Consider the following 22,758-nt stretch of genomic DNA (forward strand, 5'->3'; position numbering starts at 1 on the left):
TTTTTTTTCAAACTTTTTTTTGTTTTTTTTTGTTTCAAACCAGCCCACGCGTGGGCATAAACCAGCCCCCAAGGAACACACATTATTTCGGCCCGGCCACGAGCCAAGCGGATGGGCCAATCCAACCCTGGTACAAGGTGCTCTTGTCATGCTGATTAGTCTTCCATTTTATTATTATTATTCTCAATTATTCTGTTGCTTTTCTCAGGCAATTGTTTTAGATTACTTGGTCGTCTGAAGGATAGTAGTAGGGTTGCTGGGAGGACTTCTATCAGCCCTTTTTCCCTATGGAGGATATGTTGCAATTTCCTACATTTCTTGCACAAGACTTCCAGTTGGGTGTTAGAAAGCAGACTCAGCCCTTCAGCTTCCGGGGCTGATGAAGCTCACCAGAAAGTAACTTTACAGCAATTCCCGTAGAAAAGTGGCGATGAAACCTCACAAAGAAAAGAGCATAATCAGGGAGGGTTGCAGATGAGGCGATGCTGATGGGTGCTCTGACGTCAGGACAGAAACAGGGTCGAGGCTAGGAATGGGGTGAAGGCAATGTCAGGCTGAGACCCCAAAAGCCTTACCAAGCAATCATGCAACGCAGCAGAATGGGGCTGACTCTGCAAGCGTCAGCAGAATCTACAACAAAAGATGTATTATTCGTACACTTAGGGCCTTACTCACAGACCATTTTCCAGTGGGGCTTTGCCATTATCACACGCTTGTGTCAGATTATGCCATTACTGTGCTCCTGTGTTTGAAAGAGGAGGACTGGGCTATAGGAACATTTGGCGAACTGCTGATAGGCCAGTTCCCAGAAAAGGCAGCTGCAATGTCAGAGCACACACCCATCGTAATGTAATTAGGTGTGTCTTCATTAGGAAAAAAAGGGTATGTGATGCTCAAAAAGTACAAACACAATTTTTAATTAATCAAAATTCGGGTGGGCATGTTAGATTTTGAAACGAGGTGCTTTTCATATGAGAGAGCAGATAGTGACAGTGTCCTGGCATGCTTGTGAAGTGCCTCGTGGGTTCAGGCCTCCAGCCCGTGGTGGGCTGTGTGTGGAGCAGGACGCCACAATCCCTTACACCTATCAGGGGGATAGAAAGTATGGGCCTCATTACGGGGTCAGCGGTAAAACCCTCTGGTAGACGGTGGGCTACCGCCGACCCCGTAACACCATTTCTACCGCTTGACATCCCATTGCCATTAGGATATCATAGGCAGCAGAACGGTTTTCCCATTCCCATGGAGTCCAGGAGGACTCCAGTGGAATGGGAAACCTGAAGCACTGGCCCCATTAATGGTGCCGGTGCAACAGTGAAAAGCCTGCCGGTAGGGGCCTGAACTCCAAGCAGGTCAGGCCTGCCGGAGTTCCGTGCCCCTACCGGCAGACTTTTAGTTTGGCGGTCTGCAATGGATGCTGTTACAATGTTAACAACACCCTTATTTCCAGACTGCAAAACTTGTAATGAAGCCCTACGTCAATGGAACATGGCTGCGCTGGATGGCACCGTCGTGGTGACATCACCAAGAACGCATGTTAAAGTCATCATTGGGCCTCTTATCGAACTTACTGTTTGGCTCTGCATGGAGTAGCCTTTCTTGCTAGTGCCCCAAGTATGTTTTTCAGATATACATTTGGACAATGTATTCTACAAAGAGAGAGAGGGCAAGGTCTTGCCCCAAAGAGGTTCACATAAGGTGCAACCACCCCACAGATCCCTCTCTATTGATAACTTGCGCTCCGTGTACTCCATCAATGAAGTGCATACAGATTGCCCAGGGGGTGTGGAAGGAATGCCACCTAGGAACTGCGGTAGAGGGAGGGGAGCCACGAAAGTTACTGGTAATGTAAGGTGATCTCTCTAGTGAGTTGGGATGAAGACAAATGAGCCTGCCTTCTAATCAGTACTTGACGGGAACATGCAGGATTCACCTGGGCAAGTGCAAGGACAATTTCGGCATATGAAGAATGGACACCCAGATGCCTGTAGAACCCATCTCTAGATATAACAAGGTAAGAGGGCGTCCCCCAAAATAGGCACCCCCCCCCAAAAGGAACAGAAAATAAGTCGGACAAGGAGCAGCAGAGGGGAGAAAAGAGAAAGGTCATGAAAATTAACCCTAAACCTACCTTCCTCCCAGATATTGCGTGTTCAGTTTCGTGTTTAGCTTATATCACATTCCCTTAGTTACGAGAATGCCTCCTGAAAGAAAGTTGTCAGTTCTCGGTCCCAGCCCCACTGCACAGGTGGTCCACCTGGCACTGGTTAGCTTCACCAGTGGAAGCTTCAAAACTAAAATTGAAGTCCCTCAGAATCCAGAAGTGTGAATGTTGCTGTAGGAGCAGCGGGTCCACACATACTTGTCTGTGGCGTAAGGTTGAAATATGTATGGAGGCTTTCATACATTTGCAAGATTGCCGCGCAAAACGTCTCGCTGAAATATGAAATGTACCACTTCCTGGTTTGGTGGCAACATTGTACTGAAGGTGCTAATTCAAAGTCAGACAGGGGGGTGCACATACCACCTTTAAGAGTAAAGAAGGGCGGCGATGGGGCACACGCAAGGGGGGACACCAAGGTTACACAAAGCCACAGTCACCCTGTATAAGAAGACCTCACTGGGAAGGTCAAGGATAGAGATGCATTGCGTGTACGGTTAGCCCAAGGGATCTTTATATAAATAGCACAAGATTGGGGAAAAAATATCTTTGGTAAACACATTCGTGGGGAAACCAAGAGGGTGGGCCAAACCCAGGAAATTCAATTTGAAACACATGACCAGCACTTCAGGGGCCATGGAGGAGGGAGGTGGAGCACAAGCTGCTCCTCACAGACAAATCGAAGCAGCTAGAACAACACTGGGTGATGTTCTCAAAGGGTGGTCAGCCAATACAGCAACCGCACAGGGTGGAGGGGAAATGGATCTGATCCAGTGTACCAGTCACATAACCACCTATGCCCATTGGCAGGTGGCTATGAGAAAGGGACACTGGACAAAATGGTGCTCCTGGGAGGACCAATCAGATGGTAAGTCACTGTGCTCCAGGGAGGTGACCAGGCTTCACAGTATCCACCACAGTGCTTGTAAAGGTCATCATCAAGCAGGTTGAATGTCTCCTTTCCCACCAGAGGCAGAGTTTCTTGTGTCCCGTTCTCAACGGTGCTGACCAATGCCAGTGTATTAAAGTTCAGGTGGTCTGCACAAATGTTATTTTATGAATTGCAAATTATTCAGGGGTGGGCTGAGAATCGATGTGGCGATGGTGATGTGTTGGGATATTGTTGAAACGGTTTGCTCCAATTGTGTTTCACTGACATACGTTTAGCACTAAGGATATGAGGTAGACTACCCAATGACATTTCTGGGAAACATTGAAAATGTGAACATACCAAATGGCAAGTGTTTCAATGACTTCCGATCATTGTGTTTTATGGTATAAAACTAATGTATGCAGAGCATTGAGATGTCAACTCTATTCACTCAGATCTATTCCACTGGTCTGTTTGATTTGTGATTGCCCACCTGTAATAAACAGCATTGTTTCTTGCCCAATGTGCTCCTTTCTTGAGCAGGTGTTTCTATGGTGTGATCGTAGGTCCCCCAAGCACAATGTCGGCAGGGAAGCGCAGTGACTGCTGACGTTATTAGTGGAAGGTAATCAGTCTGCGGGTTCATTTTCCACCCTCTGCCTTCGTATCACCATAACAGGGAGTCCAGTGTGGTGGTCAAAGCAGGCCTGGCAAGAGGCCTAGCTCCTGTGCTGGAACAGAATTTGGTTGACAGCACTGGCTTCCATAAAGGGTAGAGGGCACAATGTTTGCCAATTAAACTCCACTTCTTCATCTCAAGGTATGGAGCATGTCTGGGCAATACAACAGGCCCTTACACTTGCTGGAAAGCCAGTCATTGGCAGCGTGTGAAGGATTTTCTCAGAAGGCTATAAATCCACAGGTTTTGGGCTTTTTTTGTTGTTGTGATATTTGGTTATACAATTGATAACCTTTAGTCACATTCAACAAATTAAGAACAATTTTCCAAAGATTACTTTGCCTTTTAAAATACAGTTCATGAATCTTCAAATGATGAAAGCTGACTCTGAATGGCAATGGCGAATTTGACCACAGCGAATGTTATTGATGTTTTCTCTCCAGATTGCAACATTTTCCACCATAACTCTTTTGATTTTGTCCATACTTTGTTATGATGGGATTCATTAAAATGTCCCTTTCTGACGATAAAGCTGGACAGTCCATCATCAAGTGGTACAGATTTTCTAATGTCTCGGCTTTATTTCATAGTCTGCAATTCAGGAGACCAGTTACATGATTCCGAGGCCAGGCAGTTTCTCTTGTCTTAATTAGGTTAAGCCAAAATCTAAAAAAATTGGTCTCTGAAATACCAATGGGGAAACAATCTGAGATAGTTAGGTAAACGTTTGTGTTTTTGTTGTCCTCCCATGGTTTGCCATATATTTTACATGTTGACCATTCTTTTTCAGTTCTAAACCAATCACAGGAGGAGAGTTTATTTTTTAACTTTGTCGGGAATTGTTGATTAAGGTAACAACCTGCTCTCCTGTAGTTTCTAGCAGGCTTCGGCAATCTGTTTGCCATAAGGTCAATGTCGGATCTTATTCTTCCATAAGGGCTTTTTTGAGGCATTTAAAGCTGCCTTTAGGAATTTCCTCTATGCATTTTCTGTAAAATGAGAGTATTTTCCATTCTACAATAGCTAGGAGAGATGTTAAACCCAGCTCTCTTCGTATTGCTTGTATCGGCGTGCCTTTAGGAAGGCGAAGAGTATTTTTCAAAAAGTGACCTTCTAATGCTGCCCAATTTTTCATTTTAAAATTGAAAGAGGTTTCAGCACCATAGGTGAGGATCGGAACCACCTTGGCTTTGTAAAATTTGATTAATGGGATTAGGCTGAAACCACAATATCGTCTCAGAATGATTTTGCCCACTCCTGTCAAATTCATGGCTTTCTTTCTTAGTGTTTGAAGTCGGGCAGCATCGATCCTACTTGAGTTTACACATACCCCTAGGTACAGAAAAGATTGCACTACGGGGATTTCCGTTCCCAATAGGGACCATCGCATCGTTTTTGTTCCCAATTGGCCTTGTTGTACACCAAAGGGTAAAATGGCTGATTTTTTCGGATTAATTGTAAATCCGTTTTTTTCCACATAAAGTTGAAGGGCATTTAACTGTCGCTGGAGACTTATTGGAGTCTGTTCTATGAGGACCACGTCATCGGCATATACAAGATGACTGACTTGGATATTTTCTATAGATTTGTTGAAAGCCTCTTATGTTGTTGGCTGCAGAATCTATGTCGGAGATGAAAAGATTGAATATTTCAGAGGCCATCGGACGGCATTGTTTGACACCTTTATTGGTTGGAATAGGCTCAGTGAATAGACCTGTTTTGTTCAGCCGAACTCTAAGAGTGGTATCTTGGTGGAATTCCTTGATGGGGTCCATGATGGAGGAAGGACAACCCAAATTCTCTCAATTTGGTCCATAACCGAGGGCGAGAGATACTATCAAATGCTTGCGTTAGATCAATAAATGCAATATATGTTTTTGAGTCTTTCCTTCTCTTTGTGCGACTTTTCAACAGGTTTAGAATAAAGATGTTAAGTGCAGTCCCGATGCCTCGCACAAAGCCTGATTGCCATGGATCAGCATGACCAGAAGATGCTGCCCTTGCGCGCAATGCTTGAAGTACGAGGGTTCCAAAAACCTTGCCTAGGGAGTCCAGCAAAGCTACAGGGCGATAATTGCCAGGAACTTGTTGGTTGCCCTTTTTATGAATGGGTATGATTATCGATTCTTTCCATGAGATTGGTATCCTTTGAATTGTTATGATGTATGTGAATAGAATTGATAAAAAATTGGCCCATTGATGTGGATTTTCTTTGAGGATTGCCTTGCTATCCCGTCAGGTCCACATGCATTTGATTTTGATAGCTTCTTGATGACATTCTCAATAGTATCCACTGAAGTATCTATCAAATGCCATTTCTTGTTGTTTTGTGGAAAGAGTGTATCATTAGAATCTTGGTTGAAAATTGAAATGAAATGGGAGATCCAAGCAGCGGGAAGTCATTGTTAGTGAATTTTGATTTGTCTCCAGCGGATTTATTTGTCTCCACATTTCTGCTGTGTTAGACGATCTGATTATGTCTAGCATTTTCTCCACGTCATTTCGTTCTAAAACCTTTTTATGACGACGTAACCAGTTCCGATAATGCTGCAAAATGTATTTCCTTTTGGTTGTAGCTGTTCAGACGCTGCCTCAATGATTTGTTTTGGAGAATGATTTGATGATTAAAGGCATGGCAATGTGCAACCTGCTTTAGAGAAGACAATTTTGGTTTGGTCTCATATGTTCTGAACAAACTAAGATAGTTTAAGGGTTCAGTCCCTCCTGTTGAATATAGGTGGTTCACTAAAATGGTTAAGTTTTGACTCAATGAGGGTAGTTTAGTGGACGGAATTTTGATTCGGTTTCTTCCCATGTTGACTTCCACCATCGTCATATTAGTGAGGGTTACATTATTGAAGATTGGTAGTAATTTAACTGAAAGCAAGTTGTGATCACTATTGTCCATGTGTTGAACCTTCATCTTGTTTTCCGAGGAAATAATTTCAGCTGAGGTATATATGTAATATATATTATGGCCACCATTTAGATTTTTTCTCGTGATGTTAGCCGGTATATCACCAATGGTGTTTCCGTTGAGTATGTTTAGTTTTTTTCGCGTTAATGATTGTTTTCCACTGATAGTCTCGCTTTTCTGCTGTGGCGTGGCTGAGAAGATATTTAGTGTTATGAGACCTCTGGTTTAATCCCAACATTTGAAATTTAGGTCACCACAAATGATAAACCATGGATCCACCCATTTTTGTTTACAATGCACAAGCCATTTTTCAATTTGATCCGGGAAATACAAACTTGCAACAGAGGCTGTATTCCAGTAGAGGTTTACAACAATGAGCGTTTTGCTTGTTTTTTTGTTGTCAATTTTGATAGAGCCCACTATGATTTGGATTAAAGAAGTTGGTATAAATTCATTTACTATTAAAAAATCAAGATGGTTGTTAATGAGGATGAGTAGGCCTGACGTCGGTCTGCCAGCATCTCCTTTGATTGCTGGGTTGAGATGACTCGAATATCCTTCAACTACAGGTGGAGTATGAATCCAAGTCTCTTGAAAGCAAAAAATGTCATGAGTTTCAATTTGATTAGTTCCTTTCTGAAACAGATGAGTGAAGCCCCTTGTGTTCCATGACACAATTGTGAGGGGCTTTGTTGCTGATGTGGACCCGTTTTATGGCATCTTAATTTTGTCAGCCACTAACCCCATTAGCCATTTCCAATTTTCTTCTGTACCAACTGCTGGGGTCTTCGAATCATGTTTGTTGGATGATCTTTCATGACTGCAGCCTTTTCTAGGTTGTGGTGATAATGAGGTTCTGCACCTGTTGGAGTTTCTATGCTGACCTGTAACGGTCCGAATGGCGAGATGAGTTGACATGCCAGTCGTTTTTATGAGTGCGCCAATCATGGGTGTCAATAGGTGTGGGTCTATCCACCGTTCCATTATTTCTAGAAGACCAGTTATTCTGATGCCTATAGGCAGATTTTGGTTCCGGTTTTGAATTCCTCTCAGAAGAAGGGCGAGTGTTTTTAGATGATCCATACTCTATTTTTGGCTCAGTAAGATCAAAGCCTAATGATCTTAATTGAAATATTTCTTGTTTCAATGATTGTGTGATTAGAGAAGTCATTGGGTAAATAAGCACTCGATCCAATGTATTCTCTTCTGGGAATTCAACTCTCGCTAGATCACTAGATGTTAATGAGCGAAGAGATGGAACATGGTGTTGTAGTCTTATGACATTTGCTCGATTCATGATCAGCCCGTCTTCTTCTGTGCTCATTCTTTCAAGTAAGAGCCCATCTTCGAAAGAATTAGAATTAGTTGCATGGGTTCGATGTTTTTGTGCTTCATCATTTTTCGGGCAAGATGGTAATTTGAGTGGTGAGATGTGGTAGGTATCTTCATTTGGTTCCACCCAGGAATCATTGTGCATTTTATTTTGTTTGCTGGAGGCGGCCGTTGATTCACCCTCTGCACCTGCAATTCAAATTGATTCTTTGATCAATACTTTGTCTTTTTCTATATTGGTTACAGTTTTGTTCAATTTTGAATTCTTTGGAAGTGGCAAGTTTAATTTGTCGCATTTTACGCCTGCCTGGATGGATGCAGGATTTGAAACCGGCTTCTCTATGTGCAACCAGAGTGGCCCATTTGGAGTTCTCTTCTTGTCTGGTTTGATGTTGGATTCTGAAGATCCATCCTCCATGTCTGTATAGGCTGAGGGGACACTATCATTAACCTCCTCATCATCTTCTAGATCTTCACTTGATAGGGTGCAACTGTCAACAGAATAAGTTGATAGGTTCATCAGATCTGTTGATGATGCATAGTTTTCATCAGTAATTTACTCCAACGCACAATTATCTTCCATGTCTATTGTTTCAGGGTATTTATCTTGTGAATTCAGTTGTTTGCATTTGTTATGCTTAATTTGTTGTGAGTCGTCAATAATTTTCTCCAACACGCAACTCTTTTCCATGGTTGTTGATTGAGAATGTTTAGCTTGTAGACTTTGTTTTTTACAACTGCTGAGCTTGATATGTTTGGGGTCATCTTGAGTTGTTTCTAATGATGTTTTTGTTTTTTGATTTGACTGTGTCGATTTTGTTGACGACTCAGCATTTATTGGGTTGTGGACCTTCTTTTGTTTGTTTTGACTTGCCAAGTGTACTGGGTTGATCTCAAGCGATGTTTTGATCATGAGTTGTGCCTTTGATTGCTTTTTGGTTAACACTTGCTTTGACTCCAGTATTTTAATTTTACGATTTGTTTTAACTTTAGGTGGCTTGGTTGCAGGTTTTGATTTAGATATCATTGCACCTTTTACGAAAATGGGACATATTTGTTGCGGTAAGTTGTCACAAGGGATGAGAGTTGAACCCAGGCCAGCTGTTAAGGCTGGTCCCGCTGTCCCTTCCCTATAGTGCATTCCATTGTGGTCAGATGTTACATCAGTTTCCAAGAAAGACGCAGAGCCACTAAATGCTGCAACACTGACCTTTTGATGCGGTGAGATCCTTGGTGAGGTGTATTCGGGAATCTCAAAAGGATCTGTCAAATGGTGGCTTGATTTATTGGTGGTGGGTTCAACATCAATTGATTCAAATCGTCTGGATCAACGTCGATTTTCCTTGTCTTTAATCACTGGGTCAAGAATCGAGTGAAGAAGAGCTGCCACTTTCACTTGGCTCATGCCAAGATCCTTTTGAATGGCTGTGATGACTGCTTCAACAAATATGATTTTTGAAGTCATCATGGCTATGACTGTCGTCTGGTCTTTTAATTGTTCTGCCATTTGCTCATGCAGCTTCATGAATGGAGCAATGATAGCGGTCATAGTTGATATCACGGTGAAGTTATTTTCTGAGGTGGCCTTTGATGTTGAGTCATTCTGAGTATCTTTATCCAGTACATCGACAGTTTGAGTTGCATTATCCTTGAGGCTCACTTTACTCGCCGGTAGATAGGTCAAGTCAAGACTTAATACATCCTTTGCTCGCATGTTTAGTTTTTCTAAAGAGCTACTTTGTGGGGTTGAAGTTACACAATAAGGTGTATTTTGCAGTTTTGAGTTGAAGTTGAAGACGCTTGAGCTCTGTGATTTCGTTTTATCAATGACACCTGCAGGCAAGTCTTTCAAGCGACATTCTAAGGCTTCAAGTTTTGAAGCAGAGTCCAAGAGCTGTTGATCAGAAACCTCTGAATCTCCAAGAAATGGATCATGGGAGTAGGTGGAGTGAAAGCGTTTGTTACCTAAATGCAGCCTTTCATGTTGTTGAGGGCGTCAGTGGTCTCAGCTCCCAATATTCCATATGAATTTCTCTGGGAGATGATAGGGCATAGATAATTGCTTCCTTGGAAGGATGTAACGTTGCTTTGCCTTGCCCCTCCTAACAGCGAGTCATTAATACACCTGTGTCCATAGGCTTCAGCTGGAAGTAAGTTCTGGTCAGTATGTAATGACCGAACATTGTTGCCAGTGGGATCAATTTGAGCTGAAGTTGATGTACTGAAGTGAGCCACTTTATCAAGCATTAGATTTTGCCATGCTCGAGGATCCTGGATTAAATGGGGAATAAGTGAGGTCGTCCCAGTTTTAGGTGTTAATTGTCCAAGATTGGTGTGCATGGCATGTGCGGGCTGCATATGATTTCATCTGTCCCTAATTCAAGCATTGGCTTGCTTGCAGTCATTTTACATGAGACATTGACCTGACAATCAGTAGCCAGAGTGCCAGGTAAGGATGTTGACATTGTTGTTATTGCTGACACATTTTGACGAGTTTCAGACTCGCCGTTATGTTGCAGCTGATTTGAATGCAAACAAGATGAGTTGCCACCTTCCCGGGGTGCGACAGGAGCGGCATGCTTGTGACGCATGATATTGTTAATCTCTGTGTCTTCTTCAATGTTGACAATGTTGACAGGAGGAAGGACCACTGAGATTGTTTGATGGGAAGGTGGGTCTTTTATACAATTGGGAGGCGGAGGCATGAGAGTTTGAGGGAGAGGTAACGGGTCAGGTAACGGGTCAGACGGTTGTGCGGTCATGAGAGGTGAAACAGTTTTCGCAGCATTGATTATATGTATATTATTTAACTGACACAGGGGCAATTTGCAATTTTTGTGCGACGCATCACTCACCTCAATTACCTCTCCCGGTTTGCAGCAGATATAATGTCCAATGTCGCTTACGACGGGGTGATTCCTAAAGCGGATTCCATAGCGCACGGATGTGCACGGATATGCAATTCAAATTAATTTTGCTCTGCGATGATGATGCAGGCAAGGCGATAAAGTGCCAAGGAGCGGTGCCGGTTTCCGTGGAGAACTCGGAAGGGGCTTCACTCGAGCCGAACACTCGGCCAAACACTCCGCCACGCTCCGCTTGACGAACGGAAAGCAGCAGTCTCAAGACGTGGCCACACTCGGCCAAACACTCTGCCAAAAGGAGTGCTTTAACAAATGAAGAAAAAAAAGAATATTTAAAGGGACGACCAAAAACTGTTTCATGGCTAAGTACCATTCACATTTTAGATATTAGTTTTTGAGGCCACAGAAAAAATAAATTGAACCTTAATGAAGCTCAATTAACACCTCATGCGAGTTGCCATTTTGGAAGCTCGGAAACTTCTTTGGATAAACAGGACTTCCTGCTGGGATGTAGCATTATAGGTTTGTGCTTCTAACGTTATATCTTACGTGAGCGAGGAGTTAAGATTTGGTGAATTGTCAATGTATTGCAACCTGTATGGTGATGGAATTTTCCATCAGCAGCATGATTCTATTGCTATATATCGTCATGACAGCAGGAGAGCAAAACAAGGCAATTCTTTTAATCAAATTTCGAAAATGATTTTTCTTTTTTGGAATGTTTCTCTTTTTTAAAGCCCAGGGACACCACCCCGCAGCGCACTCCCACATCCTCCTACTTTAATTTACATCAGAATACAACCGGCAATCTATTTTTCAAAAACATTGCAAAAATCCCCCAAAATAAGATGTAAAAAATGCATTCTTTCGGCCTCGTTGTTTTTGGATTCATTTTTTTTTTTTACGCAATACCAAATATGGAAGCTCTCTTTCTCTTAAAGTAGCGCAGACATTCTGTCATGCTAAAGGTGGATTTCCCAGAGAACCAAAGGGAAAAAAAAAGATTGTTACAGTCACTTGCAAAGTCTCCTTTTCAGTTTGTACATGATGATGTGTTTTGATCACACACAGTATACAGCGTGGACTCTAGAGCGGAATGGCAACCAGGGGATCACTCTTAAAGATACATAAGTGATAGCTTGTCTGGATATGGCTCAGTGGCCTTCAAATATCTTATCTCCAGCCTCACTGTACAAATTGCTCAAACTGCTCTGAGGAAAGATCACAGGGTCCTGAGTCAGGAAAGGGTCAAACAAGCAGACAGAATTGGTATCCATTCTGTGTTACTAGTTACAACTGTTTTCTACGGGATGCATCTCCAGAATAAGTCGTTTTCATCATTGCTATCCATACCCAGTGGCAATAAAACAAGAAGGGAATTTACTGGTCAAATAAAAATGCCCACTAAAAAGAATAGGCAGCAATTCTAAGATACAACAGGAACCAAGAGGAATAGTTAGGAGAGAACCACGCCTCATGGGGTGGTGGTGGTGCCATGAGCAAGAGCAAGCTAAGGGGCAATGCCGCCTATGGCGCCTACTATATAAATGATCAATATTATCATTATGTATGGGACCAACATGCCATCCAGCATACTGTTCACTATTGTGCAGTATACACCTAGCAGAATCACCTGTAAGTGCTGCCAATGTTGTCAGCCAAAGAGAATAAATCCCATATAGAGAGTGTGATTTGCCCAGGATCATATAGATTGGTCAATTTCTGATCACAGTGGTTTAATTTTTGTAGGCTTTCGTGAACCATTTTCCCATTGGATCTTTAATTTTGCACTAACATGCAATGTTGTCTGCATAGTAGCCTGGAAAGAGTGATACTAGTACTCTGTGCATGGGTGCCAACTTGTAGATTTTCTGTGCTGGGTCCAGCAGGCTGAATCCTAAAGCACAAACGTTGTTTGAGAACGGCCGTTCTGCCCCAAAAGGCACGATGTATGACTGGAATTCACCAATTTATGATTTGTGGACCGCAAACCAAGCAACGAGGCTTCAACCCTATCTGAGCCGAAAATGTGCGTGTGGGGGGATTGAGAGCAAATTATGCAGAATATTTAAAAGGAGGCAATAGATTTGCAAGAGGGCAAAACATGCCTCTGTTTCGTTTTACTGCTCTCACCCCCTTGCTTTATCCGTGCGACTGAGAGCCTGCAGGATAAGCAGGACAGAGGTGACAGAATGGGGAGGGGATTTCATTCCAAAGGCAATGGAAGGTACTTTAAAAAAAGGGCCCTGTGGTATGTGTGGGTTTAAAGCACAAGCCATAGAATGTTATATGTTCATATGCGTCCACCACATGTAACACCCAACATGTTAAATCACAAAAAAGTGACCAAATTCGAAAATGAAGGCATTTCAAATGCAAGCTGGTAGTACAAAGTACAGGTGCCAAACATAAAGGTTGCTATTTCAAGAGGAGTACATGTCCTAGCACAGTGATGGCTCATGGCCCTTGCCCTGTGTTTTGGAATGTACAGGTACACATGGGACAAAATGCATTTCTTCATCTGTAAAAACTGTAGTTCATTTGCTGGTCATCAGACAAGATAGTTCAAAGGTTGAATCGGCACAACGATATGATATGTGATCTGCAATGCCAACAACAAGGTTTCAACCTGAGTTGCAGGGAAATGCTTTACAATGTGAGACGGTATCATTCCCTCTGATGCTACTGTCTATTCAGTTGCCATTGCCTAGCAGAGCAATGACAAATGACCGATTGTGTCAGTACCACTAGAGAGTCCCCCTTTATAGGGGGAGGGGCTCAAAGGCCAGCTTTGTAGTTGCCTGGCCCACCCGCCAGTGCTGGGCTTTTGAATGTTCCTGATGTGATGAAAGTGGTGTGCACAGGTTATCTGCTGAACAGGCAGACATTGGACCAGCAGACAGTAAAACGCAAGTAGCGAGGTAGGGTATTCCGAAAATGGGAACAAAACATATCTATGGGAAGACGAAATACACTTGATCATATGTACTAGGCAATAAACTAATGTTATTCTAATAAATAAAAAACACATTTTCCGGTCAACCATTCTAATTCTAGCTCAACTCAAAAAGAGCTATATTGCATTAATGCAGAATTTCACCACCTTGGGGCATAGACCTTCCTCTTTGCTTCTGCCTTCTTTCCCCCTCTCCCCTGCTGACCGGCTCTCTCTTGGCACTGTGCACCTGGCCACCTACTTCTACCTGGGCCTAGGTACCTGCTCACCCTGCCGTCCTCCTGCACTGCCTCCTGCCCATCCATTGCACTGGTGAACTGTGTCTGTACCCATACAGCCCCCCCTTTTCTCTTTTTCTGCACTTGTCAGACTCACCCAGTCTGCTGTCATAAACACAGCACGTGCCACTTGCTGGCTGCACTACCACTGTTTATTGCCTCAATTTTCTATTTATTTTATTATTTATTTATCTGCTCTGCACTTTCCACTCTTCCCTTCCATGCACTTTTTCCCTTTTTTCCTTTCCCATGCACTTGCATGTTCTCAATGTCACTGGGCCTAGTAAGATCGTTGTTGTTTTGTGTTCTCCCCTGTTCTCCTCCCTTGCCTACTCGCGCTCTGAAACACTTGTGTACGAGCGTGATACAAATAAAATATCATATCATATCATAGTAGAACTATGTTAAGCCCACCTAAAACCTGCTTAGCTGAAATAGTAAAAGAGAACTGTCTGGAATAAATCTTGGTCAACACTGTGACAAATCAACTTCCGGGCACCAGTGGTCCAGGGATGAACATTGGTTTCTAAACCATCAATCAGCCCCACACCTCTAGTACACCAGAAGGGATCCAAACAGATGAGAAACACAAGTAAATTATAAACCTCCTTGTCCAATTTTAGTAACATGGACGGAATAGCAGGCTTATCTCTGCAAGGTCATGGATTGTTAGTTAGTTGCAACTAACGAAAAACAATTATTACCCAATGATAAGAGGGACTGTCCAGTAAAGGTTGTATACAAATATCAACTTTATTATTACAACAGACAGTTCTAGCACACTACAAAATACAACCCACCCTGTAAAGGAAAAGAGAATAAAGACATTTTCACGAAGGAAAGGGATGCACTCTGGATACTGACAGTAGGGTAGTCGGTAAAACAATCAGTCTTATAACTGTTGAAGGTTATTTGGTTTCAGCACCAAGGGAGCTAGGGGTTGTAAATTTCACTAGGGGCCTTTCGGAGAAGGACCAGGGGGACAGAACCACAATGTATGGGTGCTTGAGATGATCTTGATACTCGACAGTGTTGAGTCAGTTCCAGGATGCTTTGCAGCTCCTGCGACAGAGTTCAATACGGATACAGCTATGGGTATCAGGCAGCAGGCAGTACAGCAAACGAGGCTGGTTGGACGGCTGCAGGCTGGCCTATACAGTGGCTCAGGGTCAAGAATAATTGTCTCTGTGCTGGCTGGCAGATCTGGATCACTGATCGAGGCGTCTCAGACGGCTTTAGTAACTGCAGCATGACAACAGTCAGTGGGGCAGCCGGTCGCAGTTCAAGGACTCAACTGCCTTGAAAATGCCCTTAAAAGATGGACGCTGGTTGACGAGTGTCATGGCACTCCTCCTAGCGTGTTGCCAACACTGCGACTCTACAGAACCAGGTTTGACCTCTCCATAAGCCCAGTGTAGTCAATCAAATTGTGTCAAAATGAGAACATCCCAATTTCAACAGCGAAGGTGGCTGAGGGCTCATTGTTGGAATCAACAGAGCTAGAAGTAGTTAGAGACGCAGGGTGTCGGCAAAGTGAATGTGATCCTCTCATGGCTGTGTCTATGATTAGAAAGAAGGCTAAAGAGCACACAAGATTCTCAAAACCCAAAAGAGGGAAATTAGTCTCTAAATTGCATCAGCAATCTGAACCTCAAAAACGAAAATGAAAAAAAAAAAAATCTAACAATCAAATCAAATGATTCTCATAAATTCCTGAGAAATTAGAAATTTCCAATCAGCTTGAAGAGCCTCAAGGGCCCGCAAGTTGGCTCAATCCAAGAGAGGGTAGTGAAGATAGAGTCGATAAAACCTCAAGAAGAAACAAGAAAGGAATTATTTGAAAGAGGATGGCATTGGAGTCCATTTAAATCTATATAGATACTTGTTTTAGAATGATAAAGATGAAGTTATTAGATGCCATAGTCTTGTATGGGTTGATGACTGTATGATTACACAAAAAAACCTTGGTCATAAATAATAAGATTGATCATCCTCCGGAAGAACTAATATTAGAATCTCATGATTCCTTTAAGACTTTGGACCAAACAAGTTTGGCAGTTACGATGGATCATAGTTTTTTAGTGAAAACCAAAGAGGCTGGTCCATTCACCTACTCTGATACGAAGACGAAAGAAAATTTGCAACAGCAGAAGGCGAGCCTGTCTCACTCCTCAATGTTGAAGGAGAAGCGTTTACCCATGTCTTTAATATCTACCATCACAACTGAAGAATGGGACAATAGATCCACAGCCAAGTCTCTAGTCCTGAAAATAAATGACACCAAATCAAACCAGTTGGTGTGGAAAAAAATAGTGCATTTTCTTGGAAAGGATCTTTCACATAGATGATGACCTGATAATGAACAGGGTTAATGTGTTATGGTTGTTACATCATTGTCGAAGACTGTGATTAATCATGACCAATGACATTGCAAGGGTGGAATTTTTAAGTGATGGGTATTAAGATAAAACAGCTGTCCATCTTGAATCTAACTTAATTAAGCAGGCAATCCTAGAAGAGGCTCAGCTCTTTTTGCCTCTGGGTTTTGACCTAGTAGAAAAATCGGTAGACATGATTAGTACTCGTAAATGGTTAGATGACAAGAAGGCAATTATAATTGAAGAAATTAACAAACCCAGAGTTGATTCGGAAGAAGCATCTATTAATAAGTTAATGTATTAACCCGCATCTATGCGAAGAACATCTCATTCTGCAGATGCTGCTAAACACTTCTTTACAATCACTATAGAAGTATCCGAAACTCCAGCCAGACACGTGTTAATGCACCAGAGAGTCCATTTTCTGTACCAGAGCGAAACGATTCATGGAATTGGCTGGAGGAAGTGCTAGTCCCCATTAAAAGAAAAGCCTAACTAGGCCTTCCGAAACTACAGATAAAGCTGATATTGGGTATGTGGAACACAAGAGGTTTCGGACATTTGTTTTCAAATGAAGAACTGAAATGGGACGATGATGAGATCACCTGTTTGCAGGAAACTTGGCTACAGGCAGTACAGACATTAAATGGTTTCACAGCCTACCTGAATCCAGCTTTGAAGGGTAGTAAAGACAGACCAACATCGGGTTTGCTAACATTGAAAAAGTATGGAAGCTCTTGAAATAACGAAAATAATATGGAATCCAAATTCTTACACTCAAGTGCTACAGATCTGTAATTCTAGTACAAGAACCAGAAGTACGGAATGGTTGATCATATGTAACCTTTATTGGAATTCAATGGAAATTGAAGGTTCTATTTTTATACATACAATCATGGGATTAATTGATAAGCTTTGTGAAACCCCGCCAGCTTGGTTTACTATGGTATGTGAAGATTTGAATATGAGAATTCCTGAAAATGTTTCAATGTCCAGTTTTGAAGAAAATGCCTCCGCTATACAAGCTGGATAAAAGGAACCAGTGAGGGTGGTAACTGCGGCACACCAGAATGTACTAAGGGGAAGGGCTGTGGGCTGTGCTTAGTCAGAACAGCGGGGGTAGAAAAGGAACTGACATTAACTAATCCTAGTAAAAACTCACCCTTCTGCTTACACCTCTCAAACTCTACACTAAATGCAACCATACCTCTACAGCACAACAAATTGCACACACTTCACAACACTCTCTATACCCTCACCCATCCACCCTATCGCTGCTAGCTCTACCCCAGCCACCGTACCTCTACTCTCTCTACCGCCAAAAACCCACCCACATACCCTACCTTTTCTCTTTCTATCGACTCCCACCCACCCTACATTCACACTCTCTACCCCCTTCCACCCACCATACCTCCACTCCCTGCACCCCAAATTCAAGAGAAATGGTGCCATGAGATGAGAAAAGCGTGGGACAAAACAGTGGGGTTATTTTACCACATATTATGTCAAGGATTGCCTGAGCAAGTGCAAAAGCAGCTTAAAAGCAAGCGCGGATGGAGGCTAAGCTGTGGTCAGAAATTCAGCTAACCATAGTGCACTATTGCAGGCTAATGCGAGAAATAAGTGTGAGGAAAGGAAACAAGAAGAAGCAAAGTTAGTAAAGAAGAAATTACCTAAGTATTCAATGGAAGGGGCAATGTTAACGAGCGGAGAAGGAGTAGTCACTCAGCATGCTCAGAACAGCCCACAGATGGCAGGGAGAGGTTTTGCAGGGCGAGTGAATATGTATCAGTGAATATGTATCAGTGGCCAAGGGGATGAGGAGGGATTCCTCGGGCAAGAGGGTTCGGACACGTGATGCATCAGAAGGCAGGAGGTTTCATGGGGGACAGCGGAGACCAATGGGGGGTCCAATAGTATGTTCGGTGTGCAGAAGACCAGGCCACATATACGTATTTATTTATTTTAATTTTTCTAACACACCACTCTCCCAGAGGTCTCAGGGTGCACACTGGACATAAACAAGACTGACAACGGGAATCATGGTACAGAGAAGGGGTAGGAAGTAATCAGTTTCAGGGCAAGGTTAAAAAGATGGGACTTGATCCTTTTTTAAAGTCAGTCAGGGATGTCATCTTTCTTAGATCAGGTGGGAGAGCGTTTCAAACTAACAGGGGCCTGGGCATTGAAAGTAGTGCCACCAAACCCTTTGAGCTTGAATTTAAGTTGTTGGAGACTCACCTGGTCAGAGGACATGATAGTGCAGCTCGGTTGATAGACCTTAGTGCGATCAATGAGATATGAGGGGTCCACATGATTAAGACATTTGTGACTCAGCGTTACAGCCTTGAGAGTAACACAATGTTTCACCAGGAGCCAATGGAGCTCTCTCTAGCGTTGGTTAGGTGAACTCATCTAGCAAGACCCTTAGTGGCATACACTGCACAATATTGAATCACCTGTAGTGCTGAGAAATTTGCCTGCGGGGTGCCCAGGAACAAACTATTGCAGTAGTCCAGGTGCGAGTTCCCCAATGCTGAAGCAAGTAGACAGATATTCTTGGGTGACACAAAAGAGGCGAATGTGTCTGAGAAATGTATTAATATAGCCACAGGAGGCCCTAAGGAGAGCGACATGAGGTTTCATAGTGAGTTCAGCATCAAACATGACCCCAAGGATCTTCACACTCTTTGCCACTGGGATGTTGTAACCGGCAATGTCGAAACACTGATAATCTGCAGGTCGTTTTTTTACCCCAGGCCCAGAGGCAACAATCAGAATTTCTGTTTCATCATTATTCAAAGGGCAGGGAATTGGCTGCCATCCAGGCCTAAATGGCGCCGTAGATCTCATTAATGGTCACTGAAATCCTGTGCATAGGTGCCCGAGAGCTTCAGGACAACCTGGGTGTCATTGGCATAGTAGCATACTGAACACCCAGGTCATCCAGAAGCAACAAGAAAGGCAAGATGTATATGTTGAAAAGAGTCGGTGGGATATAGGATACCTGCGGTACCCCACAGGAGATGGCATCAGGATTGGATCCTACATCATCGACAGCAACCCTTGCGTTACGGGCCCCAGGAATGATGCAACCATGAATTCTTAATGGACACTGGTTTAATTATTCTGGTTTGGAGGTGTGTCAGGAGATTGACAGTTCCGTTCAATGTATCCACGAGGAAGATAGCCAGGTCTATCGCACTGTCGAATTTTCAAGACTGTTCAGTTTAGACTTAAGGATGGGAGGTACGTTTTGTCAGGCACAACTTTTTTCCGATATCTTGATTTTTTGGCACGACTTGGGGCGTCATTAATCCTCCGATGGGGGGCTCGAGGGTGGACAAGAGAAGACACTAGATAGTGGTCAGACCATGTGCACGCAAGGACCGAGACATCAGACATGGACAAGTAATGTGAGAGAATACAATCGAGAGTGTGCCCGCCAGTGTGCGTAGATCCAGACCCTATGCTGTCTAGGGCTGACAATAATGAGGTGGCTGGTTTATCAAATGGGTCATCGGCCCAGAGGTTGAAGTCACCAAGAACGATGACAGGTGTGTTGGCTTTAGTCAGCTTATTTAAGAGGTTGAGAAATTGCTCTTCAAAAGAAGGCATTATTTTGGGTGGTCTGTAGATGACAAGAATAGTCAGGGAGACTTTATGGTTAATACTTTTACCACAAGAATTTCACAATCATTGGGTGACTCACAGGGGGTCAGATGGCAATTGAGACGTGCATTACAAAAGACGGCAACTCCCTGACCTTTTTCCCCCTCTTGATCACTCTGAAACATGTGCTAGTTAGCTGGAGTGGCCAAAGTGATATGATATGATATGATATTTTATTTGTATCGCGCTCGTACACAAGTGTTTCAGAAGGGGTGGCACCATTTAGCCAGCATTCTGTAACTGCCAGAAAATATGGCGGAGAGTTGGATAACAGGTCTTCGATTTCAGACCCATGTTGTGGAAGGGATCTGGTATTAAGAAGGGAAAAACGCCAGGGTACGCCCCGGGGGATGGACCCAGATCATCAGTGATAACAGAAGGGCTAGCGTCTAAGCGGACTGTAGTGGAAGGAGTTATGGACGGTATGAGTGATTAAGTGAAATAAGTGCCCGATAGTGGCAGGGTGGCCATATTGTGCACGTTAAAGGGGCAAGAAGCTGATAGATGGTCGACAGTGGTCGGGAAACAGTGCTTCTTCGTAACAGCATGACTGCATTGCATGGTGAATAGACAATCATTAGAAACAAAGTACCTGTATCTGTACAGCCAGGGGAGTAGCCATCAGAGCTCATCGGACGCTAACCGGCACTAACCAGCCTCTTCAAACACACTGGCACTAACATGCCACCAATGTGTTGTAGAGGACTGGTGTTGCCGGGCAATGTAGTTTCTAAGAACTACACCAGAAGTCTGCAGATCGTAGATGGGAGAAGAGCTGCAGGTGGATTTGCAGGTGTTGGAAGAACAGAACAATTCTGTTAACGCTATGCAGGGAACAAGGTGTTCACTAGATTTGCTGGAAGCGCACAGAGCAAATTCAAATCTAGAAGATATTTTAAAGCAATATGTTCAGCTTTTGTCCAGTCCTTACTTCTTGGCAACATAAACAAATAAATGCAAAGTTTTCAGATCCATCATTAAGATTAAGGGTAGCACCCCAATTAAATCCTGAAAATGATGAAGCAATACAACCCACATAGCACTCTCATACAACCTACTAGTATGCCGGATGAAGTGAGACTTTATACAACCAGAGTCAACCAGTCTCTTGAAATGCGCGCGCACTAACGCGCTGCCAACGTGTTGAAGAGGACTGTTGTTGCCAGGAGATGTAGTTTCTAAGAACTACATCAGCAGCTCGTAGATGGGAGAACAGCTGCAGGCGGATTCACAAGTGCGGGAAGGGCGGAACAATTCTGTGAAGGCTATGCAAGGAACAAGGTACTCGCTAGATCTGCTGGAAGCGCACAGAGTACAATGAAATGTAGTGCATAAGCACGGGTGAAAATTCAAATCTAGAAGATATTTTAAAGCAATATGTTCAGCTTTTGCACAGTCCTTACTGCCTGGCAACATAAGCAAATACATGCAAAGTACTCAGATCCAAAATTAACATCAAGGGTAGCACCCCCATTAAATCCTGAAAAAAATGAATCAATACACCCCACACAGCAGTCTCACGCACAAGCACAGATGTACGCACTGTAAGGGAGGCATGGTATCACAAGTGAAGACAGACACAAGAGATATAATGTTCAAGTGTGTTTATTGAGCAAAAAGGTTAGATAAACTCCTGTCTGGCCCCATCTCTAAAGATGGGAGCACAATCTACCATCAAATAATAAATAAAAGTTCTAGTTATGTCAGTCAAAACAAAATGGCCTATACTAAATAAGCCTGTTGCCTGCCGTTATACTATTACAATAAATGGGTGCATGGGAAGCGGTGTATGTAAAGGAAAAACAGTGTTCTAACATAAAGGATCAAGACAGCTGAGTCAGCTCTCCTCCCCACGTTGTACAGCACAGAGTAAGGCAGTCCCCATAGACAGGATGACACACTCTGGCTCAGGTTTTCAAAATAAAGCAGTTCACAACGTACATTGAGGCCCGCCTGGCCTTCCACGCTAAAGTCACTATTCCAGCATTCCAAAAGTTCCTTCACAGCAGGGGCGTTGCTGGGGGGGGCTAAGGGGGCTATAGCCCCTGATCTTTTGGTTGTAGCCCCAGATAGAATCTCAGGAGCTACATTCAAAAGACTAGCTAGCCCCCAGTCCCAACAGTTCCAACATCAGTGTAGCCCCGGGTCTTTTCCAGACCTAGCAACTCCCCTGCTTCACAGGGATTCACTGTTCAACCAAAAAGTTCAAGTTGGTCTCCTTCTGTCGGGCTCAGACCTCTTAAAGCAAAACAAAACACTTGCTGGGGTTACCTTCCCAAAGCTCAATTCACCTCTTTTAGGGGTTCCCTTAACCTAACTTATTACGCTTCCGGTCTCCCTCAGTCAGGCTTGGACCATTTCCTGATGTTGAGGACTTTCGAGGGTGCGTGGCTTTTTCTACAAACCTCCACAGGAACACTTTGACTTTCCAGCTTTCAACTCATACTCTTATGTTATTTGTCCCAGTGATTCCTGGTCTCGGTAGTTCACTGTCTTGGCATCAAACATTCACCTTTTATTTCCCCCTTCCTTCTGGGTTTATTTTGATCACCTCACTTTTACAGTTCATTCACTTTATCGCTACACACTTTCACCTTTCACAAAGACTTTGGAGTGGGCTATTTCCTTTTGCTGGACCACTCCGTTACTC

Source organism: Ambystoma mexicanum, chromosome 11 (assembly GCF_040938575.1).
Source record: "Ambystoma mexicanum isolate Mex_15411 chromosome 11, UKY_AmexF1_1, whole genome shotgun sequence".
NCBI lineage: Eukaryota > Metazoa > Chordata > Amphibia > Caudata > Ambystomatidae > Ambystoma > Ambystoma mexicanum.